This window comes from Staurois parvus, unplaced genomic scaffold (assembly GCF_062004578.1).
Source record: "Staurois parvus isolate SC_StPar_1 unplaced genomic scaffold, SC_StPar_1.0 ptg000154l, whole genome shotgun sequence".
Lineage (NCBI taxonomy): Eukaryota > Metazoa > Chordata > Amphibia > Anura > Ranidae > Staurois > Staurois parvus.
Window position 1 is genome coordinate 10299868 of NW_028317950.1, and position 14803 is coordinate 10314670.

Consider the following 14803-nt stretch of genomic DNA (forward strand, 5'->3'; position numbering starts at 1 on the left):
TGGGTGCCATAGAGGGGCGAAGGAAGCAGTGAGGACACAATATACAAATGTTTAGGAGGAGCAGAGGGATATAGTGAATGGATTTTGGGAATGGAGGAGAGGAAAATGAGAAGGAGTAGAAGAGGCATTTTGGGGGGTGATGAGAGCAGTAGTAGGGAGATGATAGCAATGAGGGGGAGATGTGCAAGTTTTGGGGTGGAGCAGAGGGGTAAAGAAATGAGATTTGGGAACAGAGGATAGTAGTATGAAGAGGAGTGTATTATATAAAGGTACACAGAGTGGGACTCAGGCATGTAAGAGATGTTTCCCAGGGTGTTTGCTTGCAGTCTGTCCAGCATGCAGTAGAGTTTCTTGCTGTTGTTGTGTCTTTCTGCTGCCTAAGTTCAACTGCTGTGTTTAACTGCTTCGCACTCTTTCGAAGCCGCACTCCATCAGAGACTGTGCCCCCCATCAGAGATCTCCCCCCATGAGCTGATCTAAATTTATAGGGAGATGCTCAAATGAGCATTCAACTCCACCCCAATTAGAAGCTGATAAGGCTCACATGAATAGTGGGGGATGTCTCATAGGAACCAGGCTACAGTCGTAAACTGGGTGCAACTGGAGGTGAGGACTGCTCAACATACACACAAATATAAATACACCATTTACATTTGCAGTTTGGGGGCAGTAAAACTCCATAGTTGAGATGTGTTTTTACCACACACTGCCAATCACTGGAATAGCATTAGGGGTCAAAATGGCAACCCTGCCCCATGCTCCAGGGGGCCCATGCAGCCTCCCTGTCACGCTCTGTTTTACACTTGGACAGGAAGCACATACAGGAACCGATCCTCTCCATTTTCCTTTTGCAACTGCTGAAATCTGGCTTCTCCTTCTCTCCCTCTTGCCGGCATTCAGTGGCTGCAGGAGGAAAATGTTCATTATGCTATTCAAAATAAAAAAGTTGGGAACCATTTCATTCCATTGTCGCCTGCAACCAGTTACCAAATCACTTGAGTGGCCCTTGCTCTAAAAAGTTCGAACACCTCTGTCACCAGGCTATTGCTTCAACCTCATTCTTAAAAAAACAAATATTTATTTTAAATAAAAACCCATGCAACAAGTAAATGAGAGAATGCAAATAATGTGGTATCTGACATACCAGAAGTGATCGGACATCCCCCCAATGGGTCAGAGGTGCCCAAAGAATACTGAGTGGTTTAAATCTTTAAAAAAAAGTGCAATTGCATATACTTTAATTCATCTGCATTCAGCCTCTTGCAATAACAGTATTACAGTTCTTGGGCCTTTTAGTATTTCAGACAAGAAAAGTCACATAGCCAGTTCGGCTCCTTTGAGATGCCTTGGTTGCAGGCACCACTGTTTTCTGTATCCTACTAATTCTCCCACCAGATGTACAAAAAGATCTGAGTAAGGAGCAAATGGAACCTCCAACCACCCTGAGGATGGCCCCTTTTGGCAGCCAAGTTTCCTGCTAAGGACAGATAGAACCCACCAAAAAAGTATTCTACTTATGCCATCCCTGGGAGGTACACTGGGGGTCATTCAAGCAGGGAGATCTCATGCAAATGGTTAAGCAACTTCTCAGAGCAGCTAACAATTTGGCAGTGATAACCTTCAAGGTTTCATATATAACACCCAGATGACATCCTTCCCCTTCACCAGCTGGTAAGATTCAGCTGACATTTGGTGCCAGAACTGTTAGAGGCCATATGTTACCAAAGAGCTACAGCTGAACCAAACTAAAGCCTAACATCCAACTAGGGGTGAGCTTCAAATCTGGGAACAAGCTGGTCAACCTGAACCTGGCCACTTAGCTTGCCTGAACATCACCTGGAAGCAGTAGCACTGCCACCACTATATGACATGCCAGATACCTCCTGGAATGTAAACAGCCACAGGGATGATCCGGGGCGACATCATTGTCCAAATATGGTGCTGATCATATTTAGTCAATGGTGTTGCCCAGGATCCCCACCACTATGTTTACATTCGAGCAGTGCCAGATATCTGTCATTTGTAAGGGGGGAGCATTGGTGGCATCTCTCATCGTAATTGATGCTAAATCTATATCATGACTGATGTGATTAACTTTGGACATTATTTTTTGGGGGAAGCGTACTTTATTACCACTTGCGAACAGCTCACCTGCAGTGTACTGCAGACTGGTGCCCTGTGCAAGCAAAGCAACGTACTGGTACGTCGCTACCTGCTTCTTGGTTTGGGACCACACATACGCATCACCCCCCCACTGTGATTGTACACAGCGGGCCGTGTGTCAGCCACTCCCTGCCAAAGATTCATGGCTGGGACTTGATGATCAGCTATGCACAATCACAGCCCATAGCTCTGTGTTGACATTTAACCACTTGCTCTCCTGAGGATTTACTCCCTTTCCTGACCAGGCCATTTTGTTTGCGTTACGGCGCTGCGTTATTTTAACTGACAATTGCGCTTTCATGCAACACTGCACCCAAATGAAATTATGTCCTTTTATTCCCACGAATTGAGCTTTCTATCAGTGGTATTTGATTGCCTGTGCATTTTTTTTTTGCACTATAAAAAAAAAGAGACAATTTAGAGAAAAAAAACTATATTTTTTACTTTTTGCTATTAAACATGTCCAGTAAAAAAAAATGTTAAAAATCTACTTTCGTCATAAATTTACACCATAATGTATTCTGCTACATGCCTTTGCTAAAACAAAATCCCAATACGTGTAAATTAATTGGTTTACGTGAATGTTATAGCATTTACAAATGGCGGTATATATACTGGAATTTTAAATTTTTTTACATTTTTACTAGTAATGGCGGTGATCAGCGACTTATAACGGGACTGCGGCGGACATTCTCACACTGGGGGGAACTGACTTGGTGTCACTGACAAAAAAAGCACCGACACTGTACTAATGGCACTGGGCAGGAAGGGGTTAACATGAGGGGCGATCAAAGGGTTAACTGTGTGCAGGGAGTGTTTTACGAAGGGGGAGGTGTGTGTGTGCTTCACTGTAATCACACTGCTCTGGATGGCTGTGCTGTGCATTGCCATCCAGAGCAGTATGCCCGAGCTGACAGGGAGGAAAACTGTTAGTAAACAAAACAGTTCTCCTCCCCGTCAGAGATCTTCAGAAATCACCGGGTGCCAGTGAGTAATTACTGGCTGGGACCCAGTGAGTGACAGCCGCAGCCACGAATGGCGGCGCGGGTAGGGTGCTCATGCGCACCCCCTACCCGTAAATGCAAAATCACATGTAAATATACGCGATTTTGCACACCCGTGCTGCCCTATAGCAGTATTTCTGATATAGGGTGGATGGGAAGTGGTTAAGACAGGGCTCTGTAGAGAAGGACCAATCTCATTGTTTCTCATCCCCGCAAAGCAGGGATGAGAAACATAGAAATCTCATAGTAAAAGTAGCACATAATACACACATTACACACTGGTAGGCACACATTTAACCCCTTGATCGTCCTAGATGTTAACTCCTTCCCAGCCAGTGTCATTAGTACAGTGACAGTGTATATTATTATCACTGATCACTGTATTAGTGTGACTGGTGATACTGCACTATCGCAGTCCCATTATAATTCACTGATCATCACCATTAGTAGTATTCCTGTTCTGGTGACAACCCCAAATTTGCAATTTTCTTTCATTCTCAGTGATAGCGGTGAAGAGGACAAATAGGAAGGGTGAATCTCCCTAATGGGGACACAGACAGCAACACTCAGGTAAAAAAACACAGGTAGGTGGCTTTGATCTATGATCAAAATGTAAAATTATATATTTATTTCCACATTGTGTTTCCATTATTTCTCGCCTACTGCTATTAATTGGAATGATGTGGACGTTTGTAAACTTGCTTTGTGAAGATCCTCACACATGTACTTCCTTGATTTCTGTGACACGTAGTCACTATGCCCTGTGGACAGAACTGCTGAGTCACACATTTCACACAGCCTGCCTTCTGATCTACAGAGGGGCTGAGAGGAGGAGTTTCAGGAGGTGGAGTCAGTACAGGAATCACTGTTTGCAGACAGCAAGTTACCATGGGGCATGTAGTCCTTAGAAATGAAAAATAAAAGCAGGGGAGAAGATGCAAAGCATGCAGGGAATCCGGGAAGTTGTGGAAAGAGATGACCATCAGACAGTTAGAACTCACAACTTGAAAGGTGATCTGTAACCACTTGGCAACCACCAACAGTACATTTACTGTGGGAGGGCGGCCCCCTAGGCACCGTGACATACTCATACTGTGCAGTGCTCATGCACACTGCACACGCCCCCTGGGGCATGCGCGATCTGGCCACAGCAGACTGCAGTGCTCAGTATCGGGTCTCTGTGGGCAGCCCAGATACCAAGTGATCACTGTGCGATCACGTTACATAGTAAACAAAAGTCATGAATGACAACAAGCAAAAAAGAAAAAAAGTAAACATTTTTTTTTAGAAAAATGTATTTATTTATTTTACATACAGTCACTAATCAGTATCCCTAATCACTGCCATGCCAGTCATATGATGATTCTGTACTGCTCTGGTGACAGTATGTAAAAAAAAAAAAGGATTGTGAAAAGAAATTTTATTTAATTTCTAAATACCTCAGACTGTCTACTTCTCAAAAAGCGGTCATTTGGGGGTATTTTGTACTGTCCTGACATTTTAGGGCCTCAAGAAATGGGATAGGCCGTCAGTACATCAGGTCTTATCAATTTTCAAATATATATACCATATAGTTTGTAGACTCTATATCTTTGTATACATTTCACACAGACTAAAAACTATACATGGATTTGGGTTATCAATTTTATTATTCATTTTTGGTGAGATACTCCCAAAGGGAAATCATGTCTAAAAGGGATGCAAACCCTGCCACTTTCCTCATTAGAACCCTGCAAGTTGAGCAACTGATTGCTAATTATACAATTATTCACATTCACTCCACACATGGACACAGACAGACACACAAACAGGTATTTCTTCAGAATAACAAAAGGTAGGAATCTGCAACAAAGTTTGTTAAAATGCCTGCAATGTAACACCCAGAAGGGAATGTTTTTTTTCTCAGCTAAAGTGGAGGTACTCTTTAACCACTTCCCGACCGCCCTATAGCAGAAATACTGCTACACGGCAGCATGGGTGCACAAAATCACGTATATATATATATATATATATATATACACAAGATTTTGTATTTCCGGGTAGGGTAGGGCTCTACCCACACCGCCATTTGAGGCCACAGCTGTCAATCACCAGGTCCCAGACGGTAATTACTCGCCGACGCCTGTTGATTTCCGAAGATCTCTGATGGGGAGGAGGACTGTTTTGTTTACGAACAGTTCTCCTCCCTGTCAGCTCGGGCACACTGTTCTGGATGGCTGAGCACAGTACATCCATCCAGAGCAGTGTGATTACAGTAAAGCACACAGACACAGCCCCCTAGCAAAACACTCCCTGCACACAGTTAACCCTTTGGGCAGGATGGAGTTAACATGAGGGGCGAGCAGTGTCATTAGTACAGTGTCAGTACTTTTTTTTAGCACTGATCACTGTGTTGTTGTCACTGGGGATGTCAGTGACACCAAGTCAGTTCCCCCCCAGTGTCAGAATGTCCACCACAGTCCTGCTATAAGTCGCTGATCGCCGCCATTACTGGTAAAAAAAGAAAAATCCCAGTATATATACCGCCATTTGTAAGCGCTATAACTTTCACGTAAACCAATTAATTTACACGGATTGTGATTTTTTTTAAGCAAAGACATGTCACAGAAAATTGGCATTTTTGGGGTTTTTTTATAGCGCAAAAAAATAAAAAGCGCACAGGCGATCAAATACCACCGAAAGAAAGCTCAATTTGTGGGAAAAAATGATGTAAATGTAATTTGGGTGCAGCGTTGCATAACTGCGCAATTGTCAGTTAAAGTAACACATTGCTGTAATGCAAAAAATGGCCTGGTCAAGAAGGGGGGTAAATCCTCAGGAGGGCAAGTGGTTAAATGTCAACACAGGACTATGGGCTGTGATTGTACATAGCCGATCATCAGGTCCCGGCCATGAATCAGTAGGGCAAGTGGTTAAATGCATTTAAGTACACACAAACACAATATAATACCTATATTTTTTTGGTAAATTATAAATGATGACGTTGTGTCAAATAAACAGATACCAAACTTGTCAAGATGTAAAGTTGTGTATACCTGTGAAATGACGACAAACTACAGAACCAAAACTGTCCATAGGTGACGCTTTAAAAGCCTTTCCAGGTTATCAGCTAGAGTTAAACATGAACTATGGCACCAGAATTATTACTCTCACTCTGATGTTTGTGGCGATACTTCACATGAGTAGTGCATTCACCGTATACATATCTGTGCTGGACCTACGTGTGCATTTGATTGCTGTGTGGGGTACTTTTAAATGTATTTTATTTTTTTACACTTTTTTCATTTTTGATTTCATTTATTGCTATCAACATCTATTCTGTTTTGTTATTGCTATCAACATCTATTAGACCTCCGATGTCTCCTCTGTCATCCATAACTAACCAAGCCCAGATTATGTTTGGTTAGCTGCTTCCCTGGCTGTAGCTGCAACCATGATCCTGGTATAGCTACTTGGACATTTCAATATGTATGTTGGTCAGCAAGGTGCTAAAAAAGGGTCAATCACATTTTGCATCCATTGTGGTGCTTTGACAGCCTATTACTAATAAATAGGCTGCGTTAACACAACACATAATAATGCATCAAGGTGTGTGCATTAACACAACGCTTCAGTGTGAATGGGCCCTGAATGGGGTTGTTAATAGGGTGAGTAGAGAAAGAAAGCTGTGTTGGTATCAGAACGTGGACCCTCTCACTCAGCAGCGGCATGAAATATGGCTGATACGGAATATTTCTGAAATCTATGTAGTACATATACAGTGGTTTAGTAGTTAGCACTTCTGCCTTGCAGTACTAGAGTCACTGGTTTGAATCCCAAGTGTACAATCCAAACGCACACATTCCTGCGTTAAAAATGGCTGTGTGTATAAGTGGGTGCTGCAGCGACCGTCGGCTGGAACCAAACAGAATCGGCAAAGGAGAATGTCACCAGCACACCGAGGATCACCAATATGGGTCCAAAAGTTTTAATGAACGATCACATAGTTACAGCAAGGCAACATTTCGGAGTCTTGCAGGACCCCTTCATCAGGCACCTGACGTACCTAATGAAGGAGTCCTGTGAGACTCTGAAACGTTGCCTTGCTGTAACTATGTGATTGTTCATTAAAACCTCTGGACACGTATTGATGATCCTCATGTGCTGGTGACATTTTCCCTTCCTTGTTTGAATCCCAAACACAAGACCACCTGCATAGAGTTTGCACTTTCTCCCTGTATCCCTCCTCTGCTTCAGAGACATGCTAGTAAGTGAATTGGCCCTAGTATGTGCATGTGAGATTGAGACTTTAGATTGTAGGCTCCTCAAGGGCAGGGACTGATGCGAATATACAATAGCAGGACATTTCCAAGACACGTTTTATAATTATTATGACTGATATAATCTATCTGGCCACTATGAGGTGCTCCCACCCTCCCTGCTGGATTTCTTATGTATTTAGAAGAATTGGAACACACAAAGGTGGGCAGGAACCCCAGGTGGACAAAACTAGAGCCCCATATTATGTCAGGGAGATCTCACTCTTGGAGCACCAAAAACATTTAAGACGCCATGGGCTGACTCAGCCTGTCAGGCTCCATTTATAACTAAAATATCACTTTTGGGTGGGCTGATCCTTTAATTGATTTTAGTATGTCTGTAGACACTTTCCAATCCCAACAGACACAAGCAGGCAATCACTCATGTCCTCAGCACATAACTGCCCCATAAAGGTCTGGTGGTCGGACTCTCCATGGCCTGCTGTTTTAAAAGCGCAGTCTGAATAAAGCTTCCAGAACCGTATTTCTAATATTTGTCTAAATTAGCTTCGTCTTCATGGCCAATTTTCTGCCACCCAAAATCTCAGGCAGTTAATCGCTTAAGAAAACACAGTCCAATTACACGCAATTGTATGAGATTAACTGGCAAAAAGGACTTCCTGTAATTTCTGTTTCCTCCTTCAAATGGTCCAACATCTTTTCACATCAGTAATTAATTGCCTATCAGGTTAAATTCTACAGATAAGAATAATGACTTTGAATTGCACTCGATATAATAGGTCTGCCGCCAACTCGCAGCAGTCATGATACTCTCACTGCAATGCATTTATAAACCTGATCAGTGAAATTATTTCCAGGTATTCTGATTTTGATATTATGATATTCAAAGTGCCCAAATAAATACTTACTTGATAAGTCCACCCAGAACTGGTATTTTATTTTCAGGTGGATGCTAAAAAGCTTCAGCACATGACAACCTCTTCTATCTCCTGGGGACTCTATTGGTGAGATCTCTGAGCCAAGTTCGAAGGTCTTCACACCTGTTGGGACCATTATAAGGGGCTCCCTCACTTCCTGCTGGATTTTATACTTATTTCATATCATTTATGTAGAAAGTATCAGGAGGAACTGAATCACAAGTGGGCAGGATCAAACCCAGAAACATTGGCAGGGAAGTGATGACAGTGATGTCAATGGTTTCAAATGAATGGATAGGCTGCATTCTCTGTGATGTCACTTGTTTCAAATGAATGGATAGGCTACATTCTCTGTGATTTCACCTGTTTCAAATGAATGGATAGGCTACACTTTCAGTGATGTCACTGGTCTCTAATGAATAGATAGGCTGCATTCTCAGTGATGTCATTGGTCTCTAGTGAATGGATAAGATGCATTCTCAGTGATGATGCTGGTCTCTAGTGAATGGATAGGATACATTCTCAGTGATGTCATTGTTCTCTAGTGAATGGAAAGGATACATTCTCAATAATGTCACAGGTTTCTAGTGAATGGATAGGCTGCATTCTTAGTGATGTCACTGGTGTCTAGTGAATGGATCTGTAGTAAGTGGATAGGCTGCATTCTTAGTGATATCACTGGTCTCTATTGAATGCATAGGCTACATCCTCAGTGATGTCACTGGTCTCTAGCATTTGGATAGGATACATTCTCAGTGATGTCATTGGTCTCTAGTGAATGGATAGGATGCATTCTCAGTGATGTTGCTGGTCTCTAGTGAATGGATAGGATACATTCTCAGTGATGTCACTGGTCTCTAGTGAATGGATAGGCTGCATTCTCAGTGATTTCACTGGTCTCTATTGAATGCATAGGCTACATCCTCAGTGATGTCACTGGTCTCTAGCATTTGGATAGGATACATTCTCAGTGATGTCATTGGTCTCTAGTGAATGGATAGGATGCATTCTCAGTGATGTTGCTGGTCTCTAGTGAATGGATAGGATACATTCTCAGTGATCTTACTGGTCTCTAGTGAATGGATAGGCTGCATTCTCAGTGATGTCACTGGTCTTTAGTGAATGGATAGGCTGCATTTTCAGGGATGTCACTGGTTTCAAGTGAGTGGATAGGCTGCATTCTCAGTGATGTCACTGGTCGCTAGTGAATGGATAGGATACATTCTCAGTGATGTCATTGTTCTCTAGTGAATGGAAAGGATACATTCTCAATGTCACAGGTTTCTATGAATGGATAGGCTGCATTCTCAGTGATGTCACTGGTCTCTAGTGAATGGATAGGATACATTCTCAGTGATGTCACTGGTCTCTAGTACTTGGATAGGATACATTCTCAGTAATGTCATTGGTCTTTGGTGAATGGATAGGATACATTCTCAGTGATGTCACTGGTCTCTAGTGAATGGATAGGCTGCATTCTCAGCGATGTCACTGGTCGCTAGTGAATGGATAGGCTGCATTCTCAGTGATGTCACTGGTCTCAAGTAAGTGGACAGACTACATTCTCAGTTATATATATTTGATTTTGTTTTCCTTCTCCATTTTCAGACACACCATCTACTAACTTTGCCTGAAGGCAATTCTATGTTAGCTCTTTAATGACCTACACAAGTTGTCCTGACCATCTGTCAGATGTGTGAACTTGACAGATCACAGCCTTCATAGGCTGTTTTTCCTAAGTTAGTTGCCAACTTGAAAATTATGAATTACTTATGAGGGCAGAAAGTGCAATGGGCACGGCAAGGGTTAACCCATTAATGACTCTCTCAGTTCCAGGGAGGTTAAAGGCCTGACAGGTGACTCTGTGTGTCCTGTGCGATTTCTCACTGTTCTGTCTCCCTAGCACTCTTGCCAATAAAATGTCTGGTTTGAAGTACAGCTTAGTGTTTTAAAGAAGATTGGGGGGGGGGGCATTGATGTGGCTGTTTGTTGCTGCCCTTTATCTGCATAAAGAGGAAGGACACTCTTTCTACATACACAATTACCATTTGTACCTGATGGCCGCATAGAGGGGCAACTCAACCTTTCCATTCTCCTTTTACATAGGATCCACAGTAAGTAAAGGTCATAATATTGCTCCATTTTTTCAAACAGGGCAACAAATGTTCAAGTCTTGCCTTTTTCTCCCAACTGTATAGATCTGTTGTAGGATCCATCCACAATATTATGCAAATCTTAACTTTCCTAACTTGACTTTTGTTCATGTAGCTATCATGCTGATCCTCTGACTTAATTCTGAGTCAGTGACAAGTTTACTTAATGGCTACTCTACAACTAGAAAAAGGCCAAGTGGAGAGAAAGATACAGTCAGCATACTTGTTCTGGGTCGGTGACCAAAGCTCCTGGAGTAACATAACATTGAGAAATCAAGAGAGGTCAACAATGACTTATCACAAATTAAAGCAGAGTTTCAGTTCTCTTCTCAGGTGGCTCCGCACCCCTTTCTGGTGCCACCACTGTGATGCATGTGTAGATGTGCCCATGGGCTCTGTCCAGCCTTTGGGTCCTGACACAGTTCATCGGCACATCTGCACATGCAATTTTCCATGTATGTGCAAAGATGGTGGAGTATTTGGGCTTCCATGCTAGCCGTCTTAGCACTTGCATGCACATGTCCTTTAGGGTGAAGGTCCGCTTTAATAAAAAAAAGATTATTTCAGTGTTTGCAGAATTCCAGTGGGGTAGACCCTCTGACGGCTTCTTCTGTCTGTCTCTCAGGGACTCTTTTGGTGAAATCGGTGTGCTGAGTTCCCTGTTGTGCCCATTTTGAGGGGCCCCCATTATTCCTGCTGAAACACACCAAGGTTGGTACAACATCCAATACTTTAAGGAATACAAGAACAGAGCTGTAGTTAGAGCAGGGAAATCTTACTGTAGGAACATCCAAGACATATAAAAATTCAGGGGCCCCTTTAGCCCATCAAGCTCCACCTATAACTAAAAATCCACTTTCTGGTGGACCAAGCCTTTAAAGCAAAACTTCACATAAAAAAGGAAGTCCCTCTTTCCTCCTCCTCCCACCTCTACCATATTTGGATTTTTTTTTCTGGCAGCAGGTACCAAGTTTTGATAGGTTTCAGCTTCTGATTTGGGGAGGACCCCATGCTTGCCCCCCCCCCCCATTTTTAGAGGTTGGATTCCCTTAAAAGTCCTAATAGGCCTAAAGAGCCTGATATGACTTTTAGGGTGAACCCCACACTGTTTTTTGTTTTTTTTATAAAAATGTAATTTTAACCTCTTGCCGACCGCAGATAGCCGAATGACGGCTTCACTGCAGCCGGCCAGTTCTGGGTGGACGTCATATGACGTCCCCCCAGAACGCGCTCTCCTGTGCGCCCCAGGGGGCGCGCACCCGGCGATCTCTGTGTCCTACGGACACAGCTGATCACGAGATGTGGTAAAAGGCCAATCATACCGGCCTTTTACCACGTGATCAGCGGTGTCCAATGACACGCTGATCACAGGGAAATGCAAGTGCCGGTTCTCGGCTGCACTTTCCTCACGCTGTCAGATCGTGAGGAAAGTACTGCCGAGAACCGGCAGTTGTCACAGCGGGGATCGGCACCGATCATCAGGACACTGATTATCAGTGCCCTGATGATCGGTGCCCAGCAGTGCCACCCGCAAGGTCCGCCCACCTGTGCCCAGCAGTGCGCCCACTAGCTCCGCCCACCTGTGCCCAGCGGATCACCCACCTGTGCCCAGCAGTGCACCCACCTGTGCCCAGCAGTGCACCCACCTGTGCCACTCTGCAATGTCACCTACCTGTGCCCAGAAGTGCCACCTACCCGTGCCCAGCAGTGCCACCCACCTGTGCCCACCCACCTGTGCCCACCAGTGCCACCCACCTGTGCCCACCCACCAGTGCTGCCCACCAGTGCCACCCACCAGTGCAGCCCAGCAGTGCTGCCAGTCAGTGCCACCAGTCAGTGCCCAGGGGTTGTGCCAGTCAGTGCCGCCAGTCAGTGCCCAGCAGTGATGCCAGTCAGTGCCGTCTATCAGTACCCATCATCAGTGTCACCTATCAGTGCCGCCTATCAGTGCTGCATATTAGTGCCGCCTATCCGTGACACCTCATTAGTGCTGTCTATCAGTGCCGCCTATCCGTGCCACCTCATTAGTACTGCCTATCAGTGCCCATCAGTGCCGCCTATCAGTGCCCATCAGTGCTGCCTCATCAACGCACATCAGTGAAGGAGAAAAAATACCTGTTTGAAAAATTTTATAATAGAAACAAAGAAAATTTTTTTTTTTTCAAATTTTTTGCACTTTTTTTATTTATAGCGCAAAAAGTAAAGCGCCCAGTGGCAATTAAATACCACCAAAAGAAAGCTCTATTTGTGAGAAAAAAATGATCAAAATTTCATATGGGTACAATGTTGCATGACCGCGCAATTGTCAATCAAAGTGCGGCAGCGCTGAAAGCTGAAAATTGGCCTGGTAAGGAAGGGGGTATAAGTGCCTGGTAGGCAAGTGGTTAAAAAAAAAAGTCAGTCCTGCTGCAGCAGGTTCTATACATTGTACAAATATGCAACTTGCAGGTAGTTTAAGGGAACCCCCCCCCCCGGGCATAACATTTAAAGAATTTTTATTTTTACTTTAAGCAATGAAAAATTACTACTCTTTTAAAAACAGTACTTTTTGGAATTTGTTTTTTCACTGACTCATGTCCCTCACAACAGTACCCAAGTCCCCATATCCCATTTATGGCCAATAACTTGCATGTAAGCCTTCAAAATGGGCACTTTTGAATTTATAAGTTCGAGTCCCAAAGACTTGCATTGAGTTCGAAGTTAGCGGTAGAATATTCATTCGGTTCGAACATTCAACTGCGAACCAAACATGTGGGTGTTCAGCTCATCACTAGTCTCCATTAAATGAATTAGCCATTTTGGTTCAGTCATTACAATACCTTGAAATCTTTGGTGGGCAGGCTGTCTTCGGCTTCAATGCCAGTAGTTGTAAAGCTCGGTAACCTTCTTAGTAATTCTTAGTGTAATGCCCACTTTTTAGCAATTTAAAACAATTTCCTGAGACATTTTGATGACGTGCCAATGTCTTAGCTCCTCATCACTCTTGGGGCCAATGGTCAAGTTATAACTGGTGTAATACACTAGAAAAGGAAATTTTTTCTTGTGTTTTAAATTTTACCTTTTAGTAAATGTACATTTCTAAAGGTTATTGCGATGAGATGCACACAAAGCCTACTTTATACTTTTTGTTCTTGAGTTTTAGTTCACCAGTCCACCCTGTTCCCTTTTGTCCATAAACCCGTGCTTGTGATGTAGGAGAAGGATTCTTAAAATACACTTGCTGTAGGCTCCTGGCTGTCTCTTATATACAGAAAGCCTAATGTATAAGATGTGATTATTCAAGAGTTACATACACCAATCAGAGCTGGAACATCCTTGAAAGTCTGACTGTAAATGGTGAGAAAGGAAGGAGAAAGAAAGAGGAACATGGCACAGGTTTCAGGAAGTGCATCCCCAGTGCCCCTGTGGGGTGCACTTTGCATTCTGCCTACAGTGAATTACTCTGGACTAAGGTAAATTTCTGATTTAAGTACAATCACAGCATTTGCTGGAAAATATTAGCCACTCACTGTTGTTAGCTTTGTGACATTCATTTAAAAGAACTTTTTCAGATCACCAAATTACGGACAAAAGAAAGTGGGTGGACTTGTACCCTACAGCAATGCCAGAATAAAATAAAAAAGCCTGAGCTTCTGACATGGGAAAGAAAGACCCTTTTAAGTATTTATATTGGGGCAAAAGAGTCACCCTTACCAGACCTCCAATCATGTAGACCAGAGGTCGCTAAACTACAGTTTGTTGGCCACATCTGGTCCACTTTAAAGATTTTGTCTGGCCTGCAGCAACCCCGGCTGGCTGACAGTTGATGCATCGATTTATGTATCAAACATACATAGTTATGGGGGGGGACTCTGCTGGGCACACATAAATGTAAGGTAGCGCTCTGCTTGGCACTCCTGAATGTAAAGGGAGACATTGCTGGACATTCCTGTATGTAATGGGGAACTCTGCTGGACACACATAGATGTCAGGGGGGACTCTGCTGGGCACTCCTGGATGTCATGTGGAAATATGCTGGGCACTCTTGGATGTAAAGAAGAACTCTGCTAGGTACTCGGGGATGTAAGAGTGGATGCTACAGTCCACTCCTGTTTGTACAAGAGAGCTTATTAATTTACATTTTATTCATTTATTTACAAAACTGATTTATTTTTTGGCCCACAAATATTTGTAAAATTTACGATGTGGCCCTTGTACTGAGAGGTTTGAAGATCCCTGCTGTAGATGATGGAGAATTCATCATCTAAAGACACAGTCAGACATCTACTATAGCCCACAACTAAAAAAGGCTAATTATGAAAACACTA